Raw genomic sequence first — 24,551 nt, forward strand, 5'->3', positions numbered from 1 at the left:
CTGTGTTTATTCAGTTAACATCTGGGTGTTTAGTTATGTATCTTATTTTTGCACCGTAATGGGTAAGAAAAGCATATAAGCAGAAAAAGAGGAAAGATAAGTTAAAGACAGTGTTACTGAAACAGAACTGCTTCTGCATCTTAACTTGTAGCAGGGTAAAGAGGAAGTTACTTACTGTCACTTTCTTGACATCAGTATGTCAAAAGAACAGGGAAAGGAGGAGAGCTGTGCTGGCCTGCGGAGTTCAATAGATGTGACCCACTGAGAAGTTTTGTAGAATGTTACCTGAGTTTCTTAAATGCTCTGGTTTCCTTTTCCAAGTGTGTTTTGTGCTGCCAATTAAGCAAGCAGAAGTGTTATCATGCTTCAAGACATGTTGTAATAAAAACTTAGGCCCTGCCTTTCATTTCATTAGGAGCAATTTGTTAGATTTGCAAGTGTAAATAGTAGCCTGTGTTTAAGATAAAGCTTTTTCCAGTGGAGGAAAATGCTATCAATGGAAGATCACCCTAAAGCTAATAAGAAACTTAGTTTGAAATATGAGAAGTTCATATATGATTGTGTGTGATCTGTGATTCCAGAAGAATGATTCCCTTTTTTCAATTAGGTGATTAAATTAAGAAATGAATGCTAATACCATCTTTAAAGATGGTAAGCAGAGAAAAGGAACAATAACCATGACACTAACAAAGATCCTAATAAGCTATTTTATGCTGATATTAAATATTCTATCTTAGCATAATTGGTTGATTACGATTCCCTTCATACAAAACTTTTCCATCTCTTTCTGATGAGAAAGAAAAAACTAAAAAGAAAAGGAAGTTTGAGGTTAGTCTCTTTAATGCTGAGGTACCCAGTGTATGATGAACATGAGGTGAAAAGTGTAATCGTAGTTGTCGGGGACAAGGCCTAATAAAATCCCAGTAATCTTGTTCAAAAGACATAAGTTCCATGTGTTGTCCAGTTTAACTAGAAATTACCTCATAACGTGAGCATAATCCTGCAAAGTTGTAATGGTGCAAGAAATCTACCCTGAGCAGGGTAGAGCTGTTGTCTAACATTTAACCATGTAATAAGGGAAAAAAGAGGAAGGGAGCGGCATGGAGACAGACACAAATGCAGTGTGACTGTCGGGTGATCCATTAGGTAGCCATAATGCTCACAGCTGGAAGTTTTTTGAAATGGCATTTGATATCATCATTGTTAGCCTTCATATAATGCAATATTTATTACAGTAAGGGAAGAAGGGAGTATTTTTAGCTGCATCTTGAGTAACTTATCTCCATGGCAACCTCTTACTCGCTGGCACTGTTGCTGCTATATGGAGTGTTGTCACATTAATAATAAATGGAACCCATCTAACACGTTTGGCTGCTGATTGGCTTCCAGCCATATATTTCTCTTGTTCTAGTTGAAGGGTTTGCAGAGCTTAGGATCCATAAGCAAATTTCATTCATTTTGTTTCTTAGAGAAAATTGCCTTGGATTATATTAAAGCACTCAGGAGATTTCATCAGCGTGTGCATTGCTTTTGTTGGGTTGGATTTTTTGTTTTGGATTTTTTTTCAATTCCACTTTAAAATACTAAGGAAACCTGTGAACAAATACAATTAGAAAAGCTAGAAACCCAGCAGCTGTGGAGTAATTTTTTGACTTACGCTTATATGGATAAGAAATGGCTTTTTTAAAATTTGAGGAACCTCTGTGACACGTTTTTGAACAATATGTTCATTAATGGAAACTTGAAGCAAGTAGGTCTCCAAGTGAGATCCTAGACTAGCTGATCATTTGCACACATAGAAAGGGTAGGTGCTAGCAGTCGACCTTCACTTTGTGGTCTTAATATATAGATTTCAAATTTTGCAAATGCTTGTTATAAAGATGGAAAAAGAAACAAAAGAACATTAGATTTCAGCTTGGTCATATTTTTTCTGATAGATTCAAGCAGTAGTGAACAATACAGCCCAATTTGCTCTCAAACTTTATGTATTAAGACTTAACTATTTTCTGCTTGAGCATGAGAAACAATTTGGAGCTTGTTTTAATGGCAGTACACATAAAAGCAAGTACTTGCCCAAAAAATAAATATTCATAGCTGGATGACTTTTCTCGTATTTCTTTTGTCCGTCCTCCCTTTTTCCCCCTCTCCAAAGTTCCATGAAAGTAAGAGGAAACATTGAAATAAAACTGTCTATTTTATTACATGATCATGTAATCTCTCCTCTCTCTTTCCACGGGCTTCCTTCAATTTCTTTAACACATCAAATCAAGCATGTGTGCCCATGGGGATAAGGAACATATCTTTACAGAACACCTGCTGTGCATTTTAGTTTATGTAACAATGATATGTTGTCAATGATAAGTAACTGGTTTTGAATCATGTTCATACTGACATAATTTCCAAGCATCCACCTCCTCAACCCAAGAAAGATTTTTAAAAAGTCAGTTCTTCCACTCGCTCGTTAAGCTTTTCAAAACGAATATTCTGCTCTAAGTTAGAAAAAAGAAAATAGCATTCAAAAAACTTAGAGAACATCATTTTGCAATTTTTAGGTTATGTCCATCTTAAACCTTATGGTCTCTAGTCCTGAAATTTATATGTAAAGGAACTGGACAGTTTTCAGAGTTCTCTATCACTACCCAAGCATCAGGAGTTTCTAAAAGCCTGGTCCAAAACTTTTAGTAGCAATTCCTAGGCATAATGTCATTAGCCTCAGTGAGCTTTGAATTAATCTCTGTTTTGTGATGTTGAAAGTTTGGAAAAGGTTCTTTCCCCAGGAGACTTTTTGATGTAAAATGTTAAAAATGTCATGTATATAATTATTTTATCTCAATGCATATACAGAGAATCAGCTTACTCAAAGAACATACAGGGGTAATGTTTTTTAGAGGACCTATTAAACAGCCTTGAAACTCAAAGCCAGTAAATACTCTAGCATTAGTGCTGCTTTTATTGGGAGAATACTGCTTTTAAGCAAGTAATAACTAACCTGGGATGAAACGTATTGGGCTGGCAGCCTAGCACCTTTGAGAAACGTACTGTGTGTGTGTAGAAGCCCTTACTTCTCTGTGTTTAGAGCCCGTTTCATTTACAACCCATTCCTAGGCTTTCCAACACTCTTAATTACTTATCTTGAGCTGGAGCTTGTTTGATGCTGTCTGCGGAAAGGCCAGGAAATGAATGAACTGATGATTGGCTATTGCAGGGAGTCACTTTCCAGGGTAAGTGTGCTACTGACCTTTCTGGGAGAGACTTTTAGCCAGGCAGTCTACCAGAGCAAAGAAAGTACACCAATGGGTAAGAAAGGCAAAAGTCTTGCAGGGTGTTCATCCACTCTTGAGCAGCTGGAATCCCGACCTCTGGGTTGCAAGTTATTAATCAGAGAAACTTTCTAAAGAGCTATGAGGATGAAACTTTATAATTAGGGTGACTGCACTTTATAGTTCATCTCTGCTTGATGCAAAGCTGCAGTCAGAAATCTGTTGTTTCTGTTATCTTTAAGGAATAGGTTTATAAATGAACTCTAATTCTGTAATCCAGGATATAGTAAATAGGCTGAAAAAGGAAAAAGGCTACTGCTCTAAGTTTTGTGTTTGTGGTACTTAATAAGAAAATGGGCTGTGTTACTGAGGCCTCATCCTGTAATGGTCAGTTTTGCACCTAATTTTAGTGGACTGAGAATCTGGCAATTAGGAAATCTGATCTTAGTGCATGCTGCTTAATGCAGACTGTAGTCCTACAGCTCTCAGCTTATACAGAAACATTCTTTATACTTTGTTTGAAATGGGTTAGAGTGACCTTCTGCATTATAGACCTCACTGATTACCCTGGGCGAGGGCAAAAAAGCATACATCTTATTCTGAATACTTTAATGCTCAGTATTCGACTCATTAGAGAATATCCTCTAAGAGTAGTTCAGATGTGTAAAGATATTAGTGTAGTATGCTTTTCATCTATGATGCTGTATTTCCTGGATTTGACTTGGTTTTTCTTTGCTTTTGTTAGCTTCCCTGCTTTTGTTTTACTTTTCCTGTCTGTCATTTAGTCAACTAAAAAAAACTGTCTGGAGGTCAGAAGCCCAGCACAGCCACAGGAGCTATACAGCTGGCATTATGTCCTTTGTACAAAGCAGGACATTTACTACACTGCAGATTTGGAGAAATACTATCACATGTTCTTTCTGTGCTGCATGCAACTATCCTTTCTTAGCCATGGAAATATGGCACTGTAGAGCAAACTGAATCCTGAAGACAAACCTAAGCCTTTTGCTGTTTCCAGGCTTTGATTCTCTGTTGCTGACTGGTTCAGGGCTTCTTTGAGAGCAAGAACTGAATAAGAAGCATCTTTATTTTAGCACTGTTTCACTAAATGTGCTTGTTACCACTGGCTTAAGGGCAAAATTTTTACCCTTTTTATTTTTAGAATTACTCTTTATCAGACATCTAATGAGCTGCTTTAGATGCAGGAGGAAGGGACAGCTCTGTCAGCAAAATGGCCATTAATTTGTAAACTTGTAGAGGGCTCCAAGCTTCTCTGTGTGATCTCTCATTCACCTGTGGTGTTTCCCTGTGCAGACCTAATCCCTGTAAAAACAGATAGTAAAAACTGAGCCAGTACAAGAAGTGCATGCATTCTTTGTGATGAGATAAGCATCCTTGAGCCTTTCATGATTATATTTTTCACCTGCTCACTTACTGTACACCTGTCTCATGCTGGCACTGCTCTTGGCTGCATTATGGATGCTTCTTAGTTTCAAAGCCAAATTTGTTCTTATAATTATTTCACTGGTACATAATAAAAACTGTTTCCTGTGTTCAGTGAAATGGAGCTAAATAGATTCCAGGTGTATTGTGTTTATCAGTGCTTCATAGTGTAGTAATAATCTCTTCACTCCAAACAAGTAGCTTTAATGGACTATAATAAGAAGCCCTTGGCCAGTCCATGCCAGGTAAGAAGTAGAAGATGCTCCAGTCTACTGAACACTGAGATTTCACAGTGGATCTAGATGATGTTTGTAGCACAGGTGTTTATGTAATTGGAATAATGATGCATTAGGGGTACACACACAGCTCAGGCAGCCTTCAGACAAATACTTCCACCTGAGTGGCATGGCAGTTTATCATTAATAGGCAGGGTGCCAGTCAAAAGCATGTGGGAGATCTGGTCTAGGCTGTGTTTAAAACAACAAGAGTTTTGCAGCTGCTTTTACAGAAAGGGTTGTGGTTTTTCTATAATTTCTGTGCATTTGTATTAAACTGATCATTCTAATATTTTCTCTTGCTCCCTGTGTATATATTTTTAGGTCTGTATACACATATATTTATGTATATTTACACTTCATATAAAGAATGAATAGTGTTTCCGAGCTAATTCATGGCCAAGTCATGTTTTAATGAAGAGTTTCATTTCCATAAAAATATGGATTTTGAATATCTTAATGACTTCTAATGATGTACTGATATATCGAGACCGTTTATTAAATATAATGGCAAATACATACATAATGTGACTTTTAACCTAAATGTGACGGATACAAGCATGCACCTTTGGCAGATGAAAGCAGGTGCCTCTGGAATGTCTTCTCCCTGAGAATAACGTGAGTTGTCATAGCCCAGTGAAAGTACAGTCCTAAACTGCTGAAGCTACTTGTTTAGGGTATGATCTAGTAAAAGCACTTTACTACATGCTTAATTGCAAGGATGTGGTTATGGCTTTTATGAGACTATTTATTTTATTAAAATGCTACTCATGCTATTCTTGATTGGGACTTTACATCCTATGTAATTCAAGGACAGTTATACAGATACCAAAGGAGTAAATCAGTGTTTTTCTGCAGCAATTTAGCCAGGCTGCGTGAGCTGTGTGTTAAATCAGGCTTCAATCTTAATTCATTCCAAATTTTATTTCCTCAGTTGTTGCATGATTTCTTTTCATACTGTTTGTCTGGAAAATGTATATAGATACAAATATAGTAATATCTTAAGTAATCTTTAACTGCTGTAAAGAAAACAGAAATGAAATGAATGTATACTCGTTTCATCTGAGCAAATGCTGGTCCATTCAAACACACGCATCCCGCTGCCTTGCTGGGGAGGAGCCCTGGGGCTGCAAGCACCCTGATTGTTACTGCGGAGGCAGTCCTTGGGCACCCTTCTAGGACCTGCCACCTCTTTAGAGGTTGCATTTTTCTTCTTAATCCCTCTCTCCTATTAAACAATCTGTTCCTGATTCCCTATTATCTTTTATGGGAAAATTTGAGTAATTAATAATTTGCCAATTTAACTGATGTAAAGTCCCCTATAAATAGTGTAAATCCTCAGCCTTTGAATATGGTTGTCTGGTAGAGACACTGAGAAAAGTCAGCCAATTGTGTTACTGCCTTTTTTTAACCTTGGCTTGACCTGATGAAGATCAGCAAGGTCTGTATTGGCTCTTGCACCTCTCACAATAATGCTAAATAAATCTGTTCCATGTGAGTTTCTGATGTGAATGGGTTTGTATGGCATGACTTGTTTCAGCATTAGAATATGTGAATTATGTAATCAAGGACACAGTGGTACAGAAGCAATTAAAAGAATGAACATAGTATAATTGGACAACTTAGTCTGTGCTCTTAAAAGGCTACAAATGAAGCAACTCTGGTGCACAATCAGAGTGCCTTTAAGGATGAACATTTATGGGCTATTTCCATGGTTACAGCTTTATCACATATGCTAGAAAAGTAAACCCCCACCCAAACAGTAGCACAGAGAAAAGAGGTCTACATCACCTACTTTTTAGTTCTTAAAGCTGTATGATGCAATATGATTGCTGTCTTTTAATTCCACTACACAGACATTGTTTATGAATGACAGTTTTCTGCTGTTTTTCTGAATCCAGTGGCCGCATATAATGATAAAATCCTAAGAGTCTCATGTCTGTTGCACTTGGCAGTGTGCACGCTGAGTCTCAACACTCTTGCTGTTTCTTGTGTCACGTTCCGTTTTCGTATTGCAGCCCTCAGGATGTTAAGGATGGCTACAGATGTCTCTTCAACAAATTTGACTGCCTGTCAAGGGGAAATACAGCTGTAGCTCATTGGTTAAGTATTTCAAGAAAGACCTCTGGCTGTATTTCAGATGACACTGTATAATCACAACCACATCAGTAAAAGGAGGTCATATCTATCTTTCAGCCATAATTTATTATGATGGAAAGACTTTGAAATATCATTCATGTGTACAGAACACCCAATTACTGCTTATTGATCTGGCATTATTCCATATCAAATCATAAGTGGGTTCCTTTGCATCGTGGTCTCAGTCAACAGTGGCATTTGTATCCCTAAGTTAACATTTCTTTAATTCTTACAATGTTGAACGCGTATTTTGTTTACACAGTAATGTGCAGCCACAGATGTACTTTGAGGAAGGAGTATATTCTCTTATTTCTAAATGCATCGGTCAAACAGATTCTCTACTTTTTTTCACTTGCAGAAAGAAGTAAGATGTACGTGTGTGCTCATCGCTCTTGTTTAAGTGAAAATAGTACGCCCCCTCTTGGAGAAGCTGTGGTGGCAAACAATAGAGGGTTCTAACTGCAGTTTTCTAAAATGGGGTATAAATTTCTTCCCCGTGTAACTTGAAATTTATAGCATCTGACCTGTTATGACCAAGGTTTTCAAAAGTATTTAGTGTTTTTGGAGAATACAGCTTGACAAAGCTTAAACAGGGATGAAATCAGCAAGTGAGATCAAGCTTTCTAAAACACTTGACTTCTAAGGCACCTTATTTGTGCCATTCCACATGCAGCCAAAATACTTAAGTGCTGGAATTCTCTGTATTTTCAAGTGTTAGCCTTGTTAACATAGTTACAACACTCCTGGAAATAAAATCTAGCACAAACTTTCCAGAAAACTCATTTTTTGAGAACACCAAAAAGGTAGCAGTATTTGATTGCTTACGTGGGCTGTTTTATCGTATTATTATGGAAGCAGTTCTATGGGTGGTGGGGCAGAAGGATGTTTGGATAGAGAAAGAGCTGAGAGCTTTCACTAATCTATTTATAGTATTCATTAATTGATTTTATTCTTGTGGTTACCCTCCCATTAAAATCCATTTGAAGCTAGAGCGGTCTTGTCTATTAAGCTACTCACCAAGGGTTTTAAATTACTTTGGTAGTTTAAGGAAAAAATGACATTTATTTCTTAGTGTGTCTCATTGTCATGAAATTTAGTATTCACTTATGAGTCTGTAATATTCTTTCTAGATTTGCGAAGATTCTGCATCAGTTCTGAATAGGGCAGAGTTTAAAACCAAAATTAGTTCCTGCTGTCAATCTCACAAGCAGTTTTTGGCACTCTGAACAAACCATCCGTGCATAGTTTGTGGCTCTGCCCAATTTGTACATTCATTGTTATATAAAGAAGACTGAAAAAAGGTGTTCAGTGGAGATAAACAAGTAGTATAAACTGTACAGAAATAATGGAAGCATAATATTAGATGTGCGTGTTGAGCACATGGGAATGCAGGAATGGCATGTGATGGTGCCTTGCCTTGTTCTCTAGCCTTGTGCTGTAGCCCTGCTACTGCAGCTTTGCTTGGTGGTGACAGTAGGTGGCCCAGCTCAAATGTTACAGCAGAGCAAAAGCTCTGGTAAAGCTCCCCCCTGCACTGGGAAGAACAGCTCTGCTGATGTGTCCTTGTGGGGCTAGCAGCTTGCTACATCAGGCCAGTAGCACTCTCCCTTTCCTTGCACTGGTGACTGCTGGGGAGCCTGGGATAGCAGAAGTCAACTGGATGTTGCCTGCAGTTTAGCTAAAGCTTTGCCTGCTGCATTTGCCTGCAGCAGAAGTCCTTGTTCTACTTTGCGGTTGAATTGGGTTGGAAAAGTATCCTGAATGTGCTTTGAAATAATATCTTTTTATGAAGCCATCAAGGGGAAGAGATAGTTATGAACGCTTTTCATGATGATATAAATTCGCATGTTATTCATGCTCCATTGGACTTACTCTGTAAGATCAGCATAAAGACTTCTAGAAGAATATGTACCTTTAGCATGCTGATAATACTCAACAACTAGATAATAACATTGGTGACATTTGCAAAGACTTGGGCCTCTTTGTGCTGACATTAATAGAAATTAGAGATCTCTATTTCTTAGGCAGTACTGAACCAATGACCTTTGTAGTTTTTTCAGACTTCCATTATTTCTACTTCCTCTTTGTGGCTGTTTTGAGAAACCAGTGAAACACTTGATTTTCTTCCTGTTTTCACTGTTAGTCTTAAAATACTCTCTTGCTTAAAGGGACCTGTCAAAAAGGGCTTTTCCAGACTTTTGTCTCAAATTCCTAAACATCTTGGGTATTCAAGGCCTCATTGCTGATTAGAGGTGACCAAAGAACTAGTGGCACCTGGTGCTCACAGTGTCTAGTAGTTATCTATCCCTGCCTTGCAAAAATGAGTGATTGCTCATGGAAATCCACAGAACTGGTGTTAGACTTGGTTCCTTTTCCTTGCTATTGCTATAGGAACCTTTTACTGTTTTTTTGTCTTTTCAGAGAAGTGGGGATCAAGGTATCATGTTTTTTAACTACAGAATTGCATTTATTCTGATATTCAATATAATGTTAATGGCGGTAACATTTTGGCAGGGGGATCCACGTTATCAGTAAATGTGCAAATGAATTCTCTCTTGGGTATGAGTGGGCAAAAGGGACTTTAGAGATCAGGAGCCCTGTGCCTGTTTGTCAGAGTGCAGTGTGATTATCCTGTGCCTCGGTTTGTGATCACTGCTTTGCGCTGGGTTGTACCATACTCCACAGGTACCTGTCACTTAAGGAATAGATTGTAATTTTGTCAACATGATAAATGGTAAAGGACAGAAAAATTGCATCTCATGCTGCTAATCTACCTACCTGCCTCTCCACAAAAGAATGAGGAAAGGTACTCTAGTATTTTGTCTGTGAAAAGTAGGGCATGGACAAAAGAAGTTTTGTGCGCAGTTTTGTGCTTTGCACCCAGCATCAAGTACTAGCGCAGAGCAAAGCTTCCTTCCCTGCCTCTGATCCAGATTCTTTCATGCTCCTGCATGAGGCAGTGCTGCAGTGCCCTTCAGATTAGAGGTAGATAAGCACTGTTGCTACATCGTATCAGTATGAGATAACCCCAGTTTTATGTTTAATGCTCATCATGAATCAAATCTGTTCCTAATGATTTGTAAAAGACCATGAAGTGAAGATTAAGTCTTACTTTTTTCCTATTCTTTGAGAGGAGAAAAGATGTTCGTGCTTTTCCTTGCTGTGAAGAAATGTTTTTAAACAGTATTTATAAAGTAGATCAAGAAAGTATTGTATAAATACAGCAAATACAACTGGACATATCCATCACACAATTTAAAATAGAAAGCTCTCAATTATTCAGAGGTTTTAAAGATTTGAATTACTCAGGCTTCATAACATGAAACCCACGTTATGATCTCTCATATTACAAATCAAATGACAGAAAGGAAAAATACAATTTTTACATAATACTATTCATCATGACAAATGATCTGCATCAAAGAACATAACATCCTGGCAAAGCTTCAAGATTACCCAGAGGAGAAGCAATGGACAGGCTGTTGAGCCAAAGTAATTTCAGAAACAATTCCACACCTTATTTATCCCAGAAAAGCTATGAAACCTTCCAGCACAGTCACTTTGTGCATTTGTTTAACCTAGTGACCTCAGCTCTCACCCTCCCTGGAAGTCTCATGTTTCTCAGCATTGGAAGGGGGGAAAGAATTTCTATATAACACTGAAAATAAGAGTGTAAAACTCCTTTCTTAGAGACATTCTTTCACAACTCAAGCAAAGATGGCACCTACCTGTGTATGTAAATATGTGGGTGCCTTAACACCCTGTCACCCCTCAGCATGCAGAGATGTGCTGGAGCAATCAACAAGTGTTAAGTAGGACAGACCTGTGCTAAAGGCCCCTGAGACTCAGGTGGTGGTCAATACCCTAATGGATCAATTTGACTGATATACAAAGCTTGGTTGGGAGCAGCTGAGTATCTCATGGAAGGACAGAAATTTGTCTAGTTCCTATTTTCATAATGCTAATCAAAGAGTTAACTCCTGCGATTAACCGTGAGCTCCAAAATAGCCTATCTTGGCACCTAGCCAAGCTTATTCCAGATACCCTTGCTGAATTGCCTTGCTCAACAAGTAACACTGGAAGAAAAAGATCTCCATTCCTATTAAGTGTGCCCTTATGCAAGACAGATTATACTGGGTGTAAAAACTCCTGGCTCAAAACTGAAAACAAAAGCTATTTGTTTTCATGAACCCTAAATTTAATCCTCAATAAGTGCATTTTTAATTTGGTCAGAGAACTCATTCTTTCGTATATTAAATCCATTTATTCTCTGTTCTTAGCACTGAATGATTTGACTTATCTGCAGGAATACTGAAAACTGGAAATCTTTCTTTATGTGAGCGTGTGTGGTAGAGATAGAATCATCTCTGTAAATTACATATGCTCAATGGTAAAAGGATTTGGCCTTATAGAAAGGGTCACAGAAGAAATCCCCATGTTGTTAAAAATTACCGTCTGTCCAGAGAGCAGTCACAGTATCTAAATGCACTTATATTGCATAGTTTAACACAGGCCAGAATTAGGCCCTATGTGTGTTAAAACTGACTCTTTGTTAAAGCACATGTTCAGCATGCACAGGGTTAAAAGAAAGGAAAAGTACCAAAAAAAAAAAAATCCTCCTATCTCATAGTTTTGCACCCTGAAGTAGAACCCGTTTTTATTTTGTGATGAAGATTTGTTGTGCTTTACTGCTTAGGAACAACACAGTGTTAATGGTCTGGCTGGAAGATAAAAGACAGTAACCCCTTTGTCCTGTCTTGGTGACTATGCCCAGTGTCAGGTAGAGCCTTTGGACCCAGGGGAAGACCCTTCAAAGTGACTGAACAGGCCTAGATGAAGGCAACAACCGAAGCAAAGGCAGGGATGGACAAGGGGCAAGGTACAGCAAGAAGCAAGCTGCATCTTGAATAGGAACTGGGACATGCCATAAGAAGGTGAGGGAGCAAGTATAGCGTTTGGCTTCAGATCTTTGGGGAAGAAAGTATTTTTAGGTACTCTTGCAAAACAAAATCACTGACAGTTGCTACATGAAGAGCCAGACTGGAATTAAACTGGAACGTCCTGCAAAAGGACATAGTGGGCAAGAGGAAGATTTGTGTTCCCACTTTTTTGATTTGTTATGTGCTGCCGATCAGTTTTCCTTGTTTTGTTCTAGTTTAGCATCTTATGTTCTGATAAAAGCCAGCTTTAGAAACTGGAAACTGCTAGTAGCTTCTAGCATGCTTGCTTAAGTCAGTTTCTCCTGAAAACTCTGGCCAGGCTGGGTTCCTCTTACTGCTCCCTGTATATTCATAGCGTATGCATAGCAACCCAGATCCCAGCCTGGCACCTCTCCAAACCCATTTTGACTACAAAGCTGGGCTGGAATCTGCTCTTCTGTTCCACTGGCTTACTGCCGTTCTTCTCACAAAAGATCCATTCCATTTTGGAGACCTTTAGCTCTAAGGGACCTTAAACTGCATCTAGTCATTAGTATATATTACAGTAGATATTTGCATAACTTGCTTTTTAAGAATCTCCAGTGATGGAAGCCCAACTTTCCTAGAAAATCTTTCAGACTATCTTCTGAGTTAGTGGTTCACTCTTCTGACAGTTAATGTTTAACTTGATGTTAGGAATCCCCTTTCTGCAGCTGAATTATTACTCATCCTATGTGGAAATAGAGACTAGATTACTATCTTTGTCTTTGCAGCAACTTTTATGTAGTTCAGAGTTCTCGCTTTCCTTCCTACTCTTTCTTTAAGCTAGACAACCCAATACTTCCAGATTTTTCTCAGACATGGTGAGATCTCCAGTTGGTCTCCTTTTAATTGTCTTCAGTTGTTTCATAGTGTGGTATTCAAAACTAGATATAGTAATCTAGATGAGGCCTTATTGATTTCTTCATGTGTCCTATAGGTTAGGCATGTTTGTACACCCCAGTATGGATTTCTTGCCCCTTTTCACAACCGTATGACTTTGTTAATTCGTGTTCAGTTCGTGATAGCAGCTGAATCCTCTTCTACAATTGTTCTCAAGTATGGTTTGGAGGTGATTATTCCAATCTCTTTAGAGTAGCATGTCACTTAGCCTTATGGAGTTACAGCACTTTTTAATCTTTCGGAGTTCTTTTTTTGTCTGTCAGCTTACTTGGGATTCCTCCCAGCTTGGTATCCTTTGTAAATTAAGTTTAAAAAAAAAAAAATTCTAATTGTGTATACATGTTTTCTATCTCTGGCCATTTATAGTATTTGATCTTTTGACATTTTTTAAGAATGAGAAATCCAGAGATCTTAATTTACTTATTGGGAGCAGAGGTTGGCCAATGGCTGAGAGCATAGTATAACAAAAATAGTTTTCTGCACAGCATATGCTTCTAAACCACCTCATGTTTAGGTATTTAGAGGAGGTATTTAGAGTATTATCTTTCTAAATAAATGATTTACTGTTTTTATTTATTGCAAATCTGAGATCATCCTAACTACTTGAAACTCCAGTCACTAGATACTTGCATCGCAATTGATTCATTTTAATACTTTAATATAACAATAAGCGTGATGAGTTTCAGGGAACTACTGTAAATTTAAATACATTCTTGATACTTTAAATTTGAGAGATAATAGGCATTGTATATGCACTTGAAGTTGCATCCTGTCATGGGTATTTTTAAAAGTTCACCTAATGATGGCAACTTTTTGTTGTTGTGGGATATAAAAACTTTTGAGCTTATTTGTATTTCACTGTGAACTGCATTTCACTTGGTTCATAGACCTCAAATGGGGCCCTGTGAGGCCTTGTTTTGGTCCAGCTGGCACTGATTTAAAGCTGTGATGTGATGATAATGATAATGTCTCAATTAAGTGTTGCTTTGAGAGATTGTTTGCTGGAATATGAAGCTCTTAAGGTGCAAGCCCATGTGACAAACCCAGAAATGGTTCACCTAACCATGTAACTGAATCTCTGAAATTATGCAGTTCCTGTAAAAGAAGTTACGACAAGAATAACAAGGCCTTACTATAGTAGAGAAAGTAGTTAAGCTATAGTTTTTTGAACTGCTCTAATGAAAGATTACCTGATTTTAAAAATTTGCCATATAATCTGTTTATTAATTGATGTTTTCACTGAGTCTGCATACATTCTACAGAACCTGCAAAGTCAGAATACTATTTGTTGTATAATTTGCTTGCTTTCACTTGGAGCATGATGTGAGTATAGCTGGCTTATCAGAATTTTCAAAAGTCAAGTAATTTATTTCTGAGTCCTGAACAGAGCAACTCTTGGCCTTCCTGATAGGAAAAATCCATCAGAAGGTATAGAGAAACACACAGGCACAACATTTACTGACTATTTAATGCCTGGATTTGTCATTTAAGTAGATAGCCCATTTTATAAATTTCAGGATTCAAAAAGTTAATCCCTGCTTTTAAACAAAATAAAATTCCATTGTTAGCTCTTAGCAGTACAATAAGTGACACACTTTTTCCAGGCTTTTTCTTAATGACCCTAATTTTTCGTAGTTCCTTTTCACAGAATCACAGAATGGTTGAGGTTGGAAGGGACCTCTGGAAATCATCTAGTTCAACCCCCTTGCTCAAGCAGGGTCCTCTAGAGCATGTTTCCCAGGATCGCGTCCAGGCAGGTTTTGAATATCTCCAGCGCAGGAGACACCACAACCTCTCTGGGCAACCTGTTCCAGGGCTCAGTCACCCTCACAGTCAAGAAGTTTTTCCTCTTGGTTTTCCTAAAACAAATACAAGCACTTTACAAATAAATACAATAACTTTAAATGAGGTATTTGTTTTCTGTATCAAAACTGTCTCTTTGGGTGGGGACAAATGTTGACATATTGGAGGGCAGTACAAATAGTTTCCACTTGCTGCTGGTGTGGCCTATCCATATTGCTGGTAATAAGGAGCAAAGCAGCAGGTCTCCCATGCAGACGACCCTTTTAAATGGAGGCGAGGAGGGCAGAAGGCTCCGATACTAGTATCTGTGCTGGGAGCGTGCAGCCACGGGGAGAGAATGATTGGGAAATGTCCTGGTTCACCTCATGGGGCTGCCGCTGCGTAACCCGTTTTGCCCTTGACAAAACTGATCCCTTGAAGAGTACCATGCAGAACAGACAAGGAGATTCCAAAACAGTGAATGACTTTCTCCAAGCCAGTGCAGACAATGCATTTAAATGCATTCAAGATGCTCACTTGTGCCTTAAGAATAGAAATGTCCTTTTTCCACTTCTCTGTTGCTGATACGAATGATGTACTGCAGGAAAAAGAATGTACCTTAATTTCAACTCTCAATCAGCGAAGAGAAACTTAGTAAACAAAAGAACATTGCTGGTGGCAGTCAAGAGGAGGCAAGAGGAAAGCTTCATTAAATCTGATTGTTATGGCACACAGTGATAACGGTCCTGTGTATCAGATAATGATTTACTTAGCGTCTCCAGTACACATTAGATATGTAAGTACATCATTTCTTATCGAAGGAAGAACAGCTATTGTTAACAGCCAGTGAAACAGTTGACTAAATCTTTGTGCGGGGGGGAAAAAAGTTAGTAATATTAAAATAATGCAGTTTCATCCCAAGTGAATCATAATTGCTATTGTTGAACATATGACCTTCACGATACAAAACTCTGGAGAACTATATTTTCATCTCCATGATTTTGCAGCCACTCATAATATAAAAGGCTGATCAAACCAGCCTTACCCCTAGCAGGCGGCATCCTCCCTGCAGCTGCTGCACTAGCTGGAGGGTTGGGGAAAGGGCAGGCTGTTGGCCAGCTTCAGCGACTTGATCCTGTGCCCAAGACTTCTCTTGCTATGGCCTAAACCTTTCCAGAGCTCTGCAAGTTGTCACATTTGCTGCTCTCCCTGGGCCTACTGCAGGCAAATCCCCTCAGTCTTTTGAGACAGCAGCATGTTAAAGCTCTTTTTGAAGCTTGCGGACAAGCTAATATATATTTTACATATTCTGTGTGTATATGTACATATACTCATATATTCTTCAAAGCTGAAAGGAGCCTGTATGAATTAACGAGAAATAAAAATCTACACGGATCAAAAGGAAAATTAAACTTCTGTCTGTGGCTTTATGGGGGGAATTTTTAAAGAACTATCAAGCCTTTTAAAGTCATCTTAATAAGTATTTTCAAAATTGGTGGCAGCTTATTGTCACCAGTCCAGCTCTGAGGTTTAGGTATAGAGTTCACTCACTACCCACGCATTATCTTTCCATCTGTTTGCAGATGCTGCTATCGTAATGGAACTATTGTCATGGATAACTCGGCTACGATGTCTTGTCTACACGTTTTCCTTGTGGATCATGTAACTTCATATATCTCTGTCAGTGAACGTATTTCTCAACTCCTGCGGTCACAGCCTTTTATGGCTACAGTTATGATTATTCATTTATTGGCCGTAACCCTGCTAATCCTGCTCAGGGGAAGACGAGCCGTGGCCCCGCAGAGCCGTCTTCGTGTGGTGGCTCGCGAGTGTGTACCCTGAAGTTTATACTCGGGTTAAAGAAACTGGAAACGAATTGGCGAGGAAGCTCCGGTAACTAACAGCCAACAGCCCTGCTTGCCAGAACAACAGGCTCTAACTGACCTTCCCCCTCAGGCAGCTTTTGTAAAATTTACTACTTTGATTGAACAGATCTGCAGATAGTTCGGAGAAGTGTTCTGTGGTCCCCCCCCGCAAAGGACTGATGGGGTTGATGTTAGCGGTAAAGCTCCCCAGACCCCTCCTGCCCCTGTGGCCGCAGAGCCGGGCCTCCCTGGCCGGATGGAACCGGTTCTGCCTGGCCGCGGCTGCTGAGCCGGCCGGAACCGGTTCTGCCCGGCTGCGGGGGGGCGCCAGCCCCTGCTGGTGTCCTGCGGCCGCTGCCCACTACCGTGTTGTACCGGGCGGTTTGGTAGCGGAGATGGCAGGCAGGGCGCAGTTTAGCGTAGGCTGCCCCGTGTTGGGAGGCGGCGGGGGAGCTGTGCCATCCTGTCGGAAAAGGCTCCTGGTTTCTAGGTAACCTCATGGAAACAAGTAGTGTCAGTCAATTGCCAGGCGCATGCGTTACTCCCAAATTGCAGTTACGTTTGCCCAACCCCTTGTGCACAGAAGCCGCTGGCGTTACGTGACCAAAATTTTTTTTCTTTCACTAAAGTCGTGGCTGCCCGCCCGCTGTGTGCCAGCACTGTCGTGTTTCTCCGGCCGTGCAGGGAGCTCGATCTTTGCTTGGCCTCCTGGCTTCAGCAGCTCCTGGGGGGAACAATGTTCTGCTTTTGAAGATATTTCTCTAGACCTTCTTCTTTGGGAAAGAAGTAGGTATTCTTCTGTAAGACACGCACTGCTGAGGAGAAATTTGTTTGCTGGCTGAGCTGCAGTGAGGAATGCCAGCTTTTACTCTTGCCCTTCCTCTAGGAAATGGAAAGAGCTGGGGTTCAGCTGTTCTTCAGCCACATATATAGATCCACTTTATTTTTATATCTATACAAAGCAATATATGGGTCAGATAAAATGTTCATACTTTTGATCTCAAATTGGATTTAAATAGTATCTAAGTATTGTGAACAAAAACGCAGTTCTGAATACTTGAACTGAACCTAAACTTCCATTTATTTCCAAATTTTCACTTTTTGTATGCAAAAGGCTGTTCTGTCTTAAGATGTAGCAAATTTTTAATCTAGATTACCAAAGAGTACAATCTATTGTTAGACAAGGCAAGGATATTATTTGGGAAGCAGTCGAGCCCTTGTAGATGTATGGCAAGAACAGGAAATTCATTCTCTTTGCTGTAGGCTGCTTCAGACGTTTAATTTAGCTGTGAGTCAGAAGACAAGAAGTTAGGAGTGTAAGTCGACTATAGTCAGTGGAAAGAAGCGGGTATTTTTGGAGAGGGAGGAGGTGAAGCAACCTGTTGTGATTCAGGACACTTGAATTTGGACATGTCCAGGCGGTGCATGAAAGATCTTGCAGCTGTGTTTGAGGAGACCGTGACCAGACACGGTGAAAGCCCGCTGCGGTCCTCTTGGCAAAGCCTATCGCCCACTGTGGTTTATCTGCGTTCTAGCTGGGCAGTTTGAATTGGACTTGAGACAGACGTTGTCACACATCTTTTCAAAGGAGTGAGTGCTGTTTGAAAGAAAATCCAGTAAGAGGCTTTCTCGTGAGTTTGTGACATTTGGGTTTCAAGTATCTTGAGAAGCAATTTGAACGTGTTGGAAAAAAAGGAAAAATAGAATGGGAACGGAAGCTCTTCCGAACTCCTCGTGGCAGAGCCCAAGTCAGACATTAAAACTCAGTCTGTGCTGTTTGACTATTACCCATTGAATGTGCAAGGAGGTGCAGAAAATCTTTCTGTGCTGAAAAAGATTTCAGGAGAAAGAACCAGAATATTCTCCCTTTTTAAACAGCAGAGAAGAAACATTACTGTAAAGGGAAAATCCGTAACAAGGCCATAAAATAAAGTGTACTGCTAGGAGATTGTGTAAGCTTCTGAGGATCTGGTAGAACAACATAAAGGCATTTACAGCTATCTCGGAAACTAGGGAACAAAAAAAGATTCTTCTCACTCAGTGCGGCATAAAGCTGAGAAACGTAACATAGAGGTTACAAGAAAAGATTTTTTTTCTGGATGATGGAATAATCATCTTAACATTTCCATGAGTTGGAAACGTTCTTCAATTTCTAAGGGATTTCCCTGTTCCTATTTAAATTAAAAACAAAGAAGCAAGCTGTAAAACTTGTATCTTCTCTGAACTTGAATAGTGCTTTTTCTTTTCAATTATCTGGCATGATAATATGATCTGAAATTTTAATTAGATCTAAATTGTACTTGCAATTAACTTCAAAAAGTTTGTTATTGTTGTGTAGAAAATGTATCCTTTCCCATACTGTTTCAATATGGCATCCTATCTTATGGAGGAGCCTGATTTGATCTATACCTAGGTGTTCTTAATTTTCTTTCTTTGTGTCTTATGCTAAAAGATGCTCATCACTGGCATTTTACATGTGCTTAGATCAAAAAAAGTTCAAACCTTTTTTAATCCAGTAGGTATGCTATGTACTATATTTCTAGGTTCAATTGAAAGGGTTTCAATGCCATTTATATGCAAACAAAACTTCATTATCCAGTTTAAATTGGTAGTGGAGCTACTGTGAGCAAAGAATCAGTTTAGCTGATGCAGATGTAAGGGAGGGTTGTGGCAGCTCCTTGGAGGCTCTGCAGGGTGCTCAGTCCAGCAGGAGGAAGTGCTGAGCCGACCTGTTTTTCACCTCAGCTGACCACATGGCTGAGGTGAAACTGGTGTAATGATTTGTGTTGGCTCGTGCAGAACAGGAGCTAATTGTGTGTGTTTGCACTAGAGCCGTTGCTTGGGTGTCTCATATGTCTCGGCACCTCCCTTAGCAGTGGTTTTAATTAATGGAGGGCTTATTTGCTTGTGCCAGAACAGTCCTGGTTCAGCACATTGATACTGTGTCTTGACTAGGCTGGTAAATCTCTTCAGACTCCAAAGCACTGCAGAACGGAGCGCAGAAATGGGAAACAAGTGCAGGAACAGCAGGACTCACGATCTCCAGATCAGCGCTTTGGAGCGAGGCCATGGATGGTTCCTTGTCTCCTGCATCGCAACTCTGCAAGCAGTAAAGCTGCCACCATGCAGTGCTGTGCCTGAAACAAGAATCCAGTGAGCTGGATGGGACATGAGCAGGACACCTTGTCGAGAACAGACATCATAAAAAAAATACAGCACTAGATCAGTTCAAATTTCAGACACCCACACTTTCCTCATGAACTGGATGTTTCTGAGCAGAGTGCCTGAGCATTGCTAAAGGCAAAGTTAAATAAGAAAGTGGTGTTATTACTCAAATGATGGGAGTACATATTCTCTCACCTCTTCTACAATAGAGGGTTCTGCTAAATATACAAACTGAGAGGCTGAGGACCTGATGATTATGAAAAGCTCCAGCTTTCTTTTCTCGTTCTTTCGCTTAACTCAAAATTACCTGGAAGCAAGCAAATTATAGTTATGTTATTCGTATCCATGGACTTTCCTACCAAAGCTATATATATGTGCGTTCTCGCTGAAGTGTTTTTCATACTCAACAACATACAGAGTGAGGAACACTTTTAGAGTAAAGTCAGTATTGTTCAAGTTTCTTCCATGTGCCACAAAGGAATTTTATATTTTTATAGAAACTTTGAGCTAATCTCCCACACAGTTCTATATCCCTACAATATAGGTGTTCTGCATACCACATTGTAGTTTTCAGTTTTTTTACCTCTGTGCAATAATGTAAACATACATGGAAACTGTATTGAGAATGCAGCCCACCTACCACATGTTCCCCAGAACCATACAGCTGAGCAGACTGTTCAAACTGCCTTGGAGGTGGACACAGCATCAGTAGATGACTTAAAAAAAAGAAAGTGAAAGAACAATAACAGCTGTTCTCATATTTTCTTGGGTAATGCTAGCTCACTGAGAAGAACAAGCATGGCTGATAGAAGGAGTAAAACTGAAAATGAGGGCTAACAAAAATGTGTTCAGGAGAGGGTCACAGACAGTGGTACTTCTCTTGATGTCAGTTATCTACAAATCATCTGTTCCTGTAGCTGGCTGAAGTTCTGAGAAAGCCTTGATAAGAGTTGACAAGTTTGAGAAATGGTCTGGAAAGAAACAAGGAGATCAGAAGGAGTTCTCTGAACACAGGGGAGACCTGAATGAAGTTATAAAGTCCTCAATATTATCACAGCTGGCTAATAACACCAAAAGGTCAGAGCAATATAGTAATTACTCAAACTTAGAATAGCTTTTCCCATTGGAAAATAACATCGACTTTAAGTCATGAATAAAACATGCTGGCCCAAATCTAATACCTTAGGCATCTCCACATAAGTTTCTAAGAACTGGAGACATAACGTATATTTGCTTACTTGATGAAAACCTACTCTCATCACTGGTAAATTCTCCTAGACTAATTAAGATGTCTGATATATTTTAATGCCTGATATATTTCCTCTTGCCTTTGCTTAGATGGGTCAAACCTTGAACTCAGTTACACCAATATAAATGGAGAATGAAGCAGCTGATTTCAACTGCTTAGTCTAAATTTATGACAATGTAGGACACTGAATAATATAGCTAGAGACTTTAGTCTCTTCATTAGGTAAAGTAATATAAAGAAACACTTATAGAAAACTTCCTGTAATGAAAATGTTTATTAGTTCTCTTCCTTTCCAATGCAACAGTGAAGTGAATTTGGCTTTTTTGCATTGATTATGCAGCTATCTGTCTAGATTTTTGATTGCTGAGATTCCTACCTAGCCTCTGATCAGCATTTTTAGCAATTTAGCATAATCTGAGTTTGACTTGCAGCAATTATAAAATCTGCTTTCTACATGTTTAATTTCTCTTTTAGAATACTAATTTTGCGAGTGAAGCATGGTTACTTGCTCTGCATTCAAATAAACATATCTGTGTGTTTACACACACAGGCACACACAGATCGTATAAAATGAAGACACCATTAAGCTGAGTTAATGCAAATGTTAGAATCAAGATTACAGTTTGGTTGAATATAGCGCATGAATTAATGTGATCAATGTGGTCCTAATCTGTATTTAGTAATATAAAAAAGTTTTGAATGTCTGTTGCTTTGAGTCCATTATTTTTTGAAGTATTAATGAATGGCTCATTCTGCCATTGTATATCTAACTGAAAGGATATGAAAGTTGTTTGCAATTTATAAGATGCTAAACTGTGTTAGAGTCAGCTTTAAAATCGGTTTTATGTTCTTGCTTAGTCCCCGTTTATTCCATTTCCTTTTAAGATTCTTCAAAGGATTTCTTTTGAAGCTCCTTCATGCTATCTTGTGACAAAGGACACCTCCACTATTCTGCGAGGTGACATGACTAAACTATTTTCCAGCCTTACCCAGCCAGAATAACAGTGCTGTGAAATCTGGCTGTGCGCTACTGCTACAGTAGCAGTGCCAGATACTCCCCAGAAAGTCTCTCTGAAGAATATATGCAATGTATGTGGGAAACATGCATGTATGTATTCCAATAAATACACGTGTCTACGTAGAAAACAGTTTTTTGTCTGATCCATCTAGATTCTCGTTTATAACTGGTATATTCAAATTAGTAGGCGTTGTTCTTTAGAATTCACCTATGCTAATATTAGGATAACATATTAATGGGCAGCTGCAAATATGTTGTGTAGAACTTTAAAGCAAAGTGTTAATCTTGCTGGGATTAAGAAAAAGCATTAAAATTAATGAAATGATTGCATCTCAATCTGCATATGCAAATTAGGATGAATGATATGCCTAACAATAGGATAAGCAAAAGATTATGATAATAAATTGTGTTATCTGAATTAATGGCTGGCTAACCCCACTTGATAAGGTCATAGTAAGTCCCAGTGCACTTACTACTAAAATTTATCATTCAAGCATGTGGATGCATTTAATTATTATAGCCTGTCTTAACAAGCAGATAAACTATGAAAGCAATAGAAAGTTTTCCTGTCCAGTACAAGTCTGCAGAAGAAAACTTTTTTCCTTTGTTCAGGACGCTTTCAAGTTTCAAGAATGTGAAAATGTAGAAAGGCAAATAGATATCTATCCTTATAGTTTGACTCAAGGATTAATAAGTAATGCAGTTACTGGTTAATCCCAGTTTCTCACTTCATTATAGGGATAAAGGTTTCTGCCTTCTGTGGAATGCACGGAGAATCGGAACTAAGATAGCCATGATGGAAAAAAGTCATTGTTTGCTTAGATATCTGTATTTTTATATTGATTGCCCAGCAGCGTGGTCTAGAGATATGTTTTTCAAGGCAAAGATGTGTTTATACAGTACCTAGTAGAGCAAATACTAAACGTTAGTATGGGCCTTTGAGAAATATTGCATTGTAACTAATATTAATATCTAGCTGTTTTTTAACTAGAGATCTTGAAGGGTATAGGAAGATATTGTTCTGAGACTGCTTTCTGAAAAGAGTATTAGTAGTCTCTCTTGAGGTGGACAGTTAAAGATTTCTGTTTCCTCTCCCTCTGTGAAATGTAATTACAGGTTCACACTTGTTTGAGTATCACAAGTACCCAGTATCTATAAGCATTCACAGAGCTGATAAGCAGCTAATTTTTCATGTACTGATACTTTAGCAGTATATGGAGACAACACACCTGCTGCGAATACAAGCGTATATATGGCACTATGTTCCTAAAAGCCCATAGACTGATTAACCAGAAGGTGGGAGGTGAGAGAGACTGTCAGAACAAAAGGTGCGTTGCTGTCAAACAGAAACCAACTGAGCAGAAAAATGTTTGTGCAAAACTGTTGGTGAATGGTCTCAGCTGGAATTATGTCTGGGCTTGCAAAACAGTCATGGAGAATGTGCCTTTTAATACCTACTTACTAGGTGTAGGCCAGCGTCGTGATTTTTTGTAAGCTGTTTGGATAGAAGCAAACGTAGAGGAAAGCTCATTCACCACTTAAATTAAAAAAGGAACTGAAAAAAGGACTGGCAACTTGGCACGCCATTTTAGGTATGCGTCAGGTATTCCCATCCCTTCAGAAGGATTCCTATAAATCAACCACTGCCCTTAGTCAGAGCTTCAGGGAGTGATGACTGTTCTGGGCACAAGCTGAATCAACAAGATCCCTATTACATCCAGAGAAACATATAATTTGAGGTGACTTTAGCAAGGCGGAAAGGTTGGGAGATTTAATACATTGCTTCTAGAGAAAGCACAATAGCCACCCAGCGGTAGGGTGCCTCACTTCAGAAATACCAAATTAACTTCAGTAAAAACACATTCTAATGAATTAATCATAGGAATACATATTTTACTCCTGGAACAAAACGAGGATGATCCAATTAACCAATTTCTACCAAGGCCTACAATTACTTTATTAAGGCTTTAAAAAATGGTTTCTGCGAAGCAGTATTTATTCCTGGTTTGCTACAGTTATCAGACAGTGCTGTCTAAGACCTGCTTTTGAGGCCTCTGCTGTCCCTTATCTCATTAAGTGTGACATAAACACCTCTGATGAAATGAAATGGCGAAGTGCAGCAAATGGAGTAAACCCTTTTTCTACACAGCAGTGCTGTGCTACATACTTGCAATCTGATTTGCTAGCCTTTATTGACAGATGATAACACATTTTGTATGAGTGCCAGCCAAAGATAGCCATTTAGAGCTTCTAAATAATTAAGTATTGATTAATCAGCCTAGAAATATATGGAGTGTTTTTTCAAGCTTTTGCCCATTCTTAAAGGTCTTATTATTTCTGCCAGAGGAAGCAGGGAAAGCACAGACCTTCTGTAACTGTCAGGGGCTTAAAAAATTACAGGTCTGCACTGCTGTCCCCAGAGAGAACAGCCCAGATGACAGACTGCCAGTGAACAAGCATATGTGCCTTTTCGCTTTGCTGCGCTCGTTGTCCA

The 24,551-nt window shown here is 39.1% G+C and overlaps 1 long non-coding RNA gene across 3 annotated transcripts in view; it reads left to right on the top strand.

Annotated features, from left to right (window-relative positions):
• LOC104143411 (uncharacterized) overlaps positions 1-24,551 on the top strand; it is a 436,433-nt gene that overhangs the window by 300,040 nt on the left and 111,842 nt on the right. Inside the window, exon 9 of one of the 3 annotated variants that reach the window (XR_011141861.1) lies at positions 16,344-16,416. The exons of 1 other annotated variant lie outside the window; for it this stretch is intronic. This is a non-coding gene — a long non-coding RNA (uncharacterized lncRNA). Of the gene's footprint in view, positions 1-16,343; positions 22,182-24,551 lie in introns of those variants that run through there. One more of the 3 variants, XR_011141862.1, reaches the window with a different exon arrangement.

This window comes from Struthio camelus, chromosome 6 (assembly GCF_040807025.1).
Source record: "Struthio camelus isolate bStrCam1 chromosome 6, bStrCam1.hap1, whole genome shotgun sequence".
Classification (NCBI taxonomy): domain Eukaryota; kingdom Metazoa; phylum Chordata; class Aves; order Struthioniformes; family Struthionidae; genus Struthio; species Struthio camelus.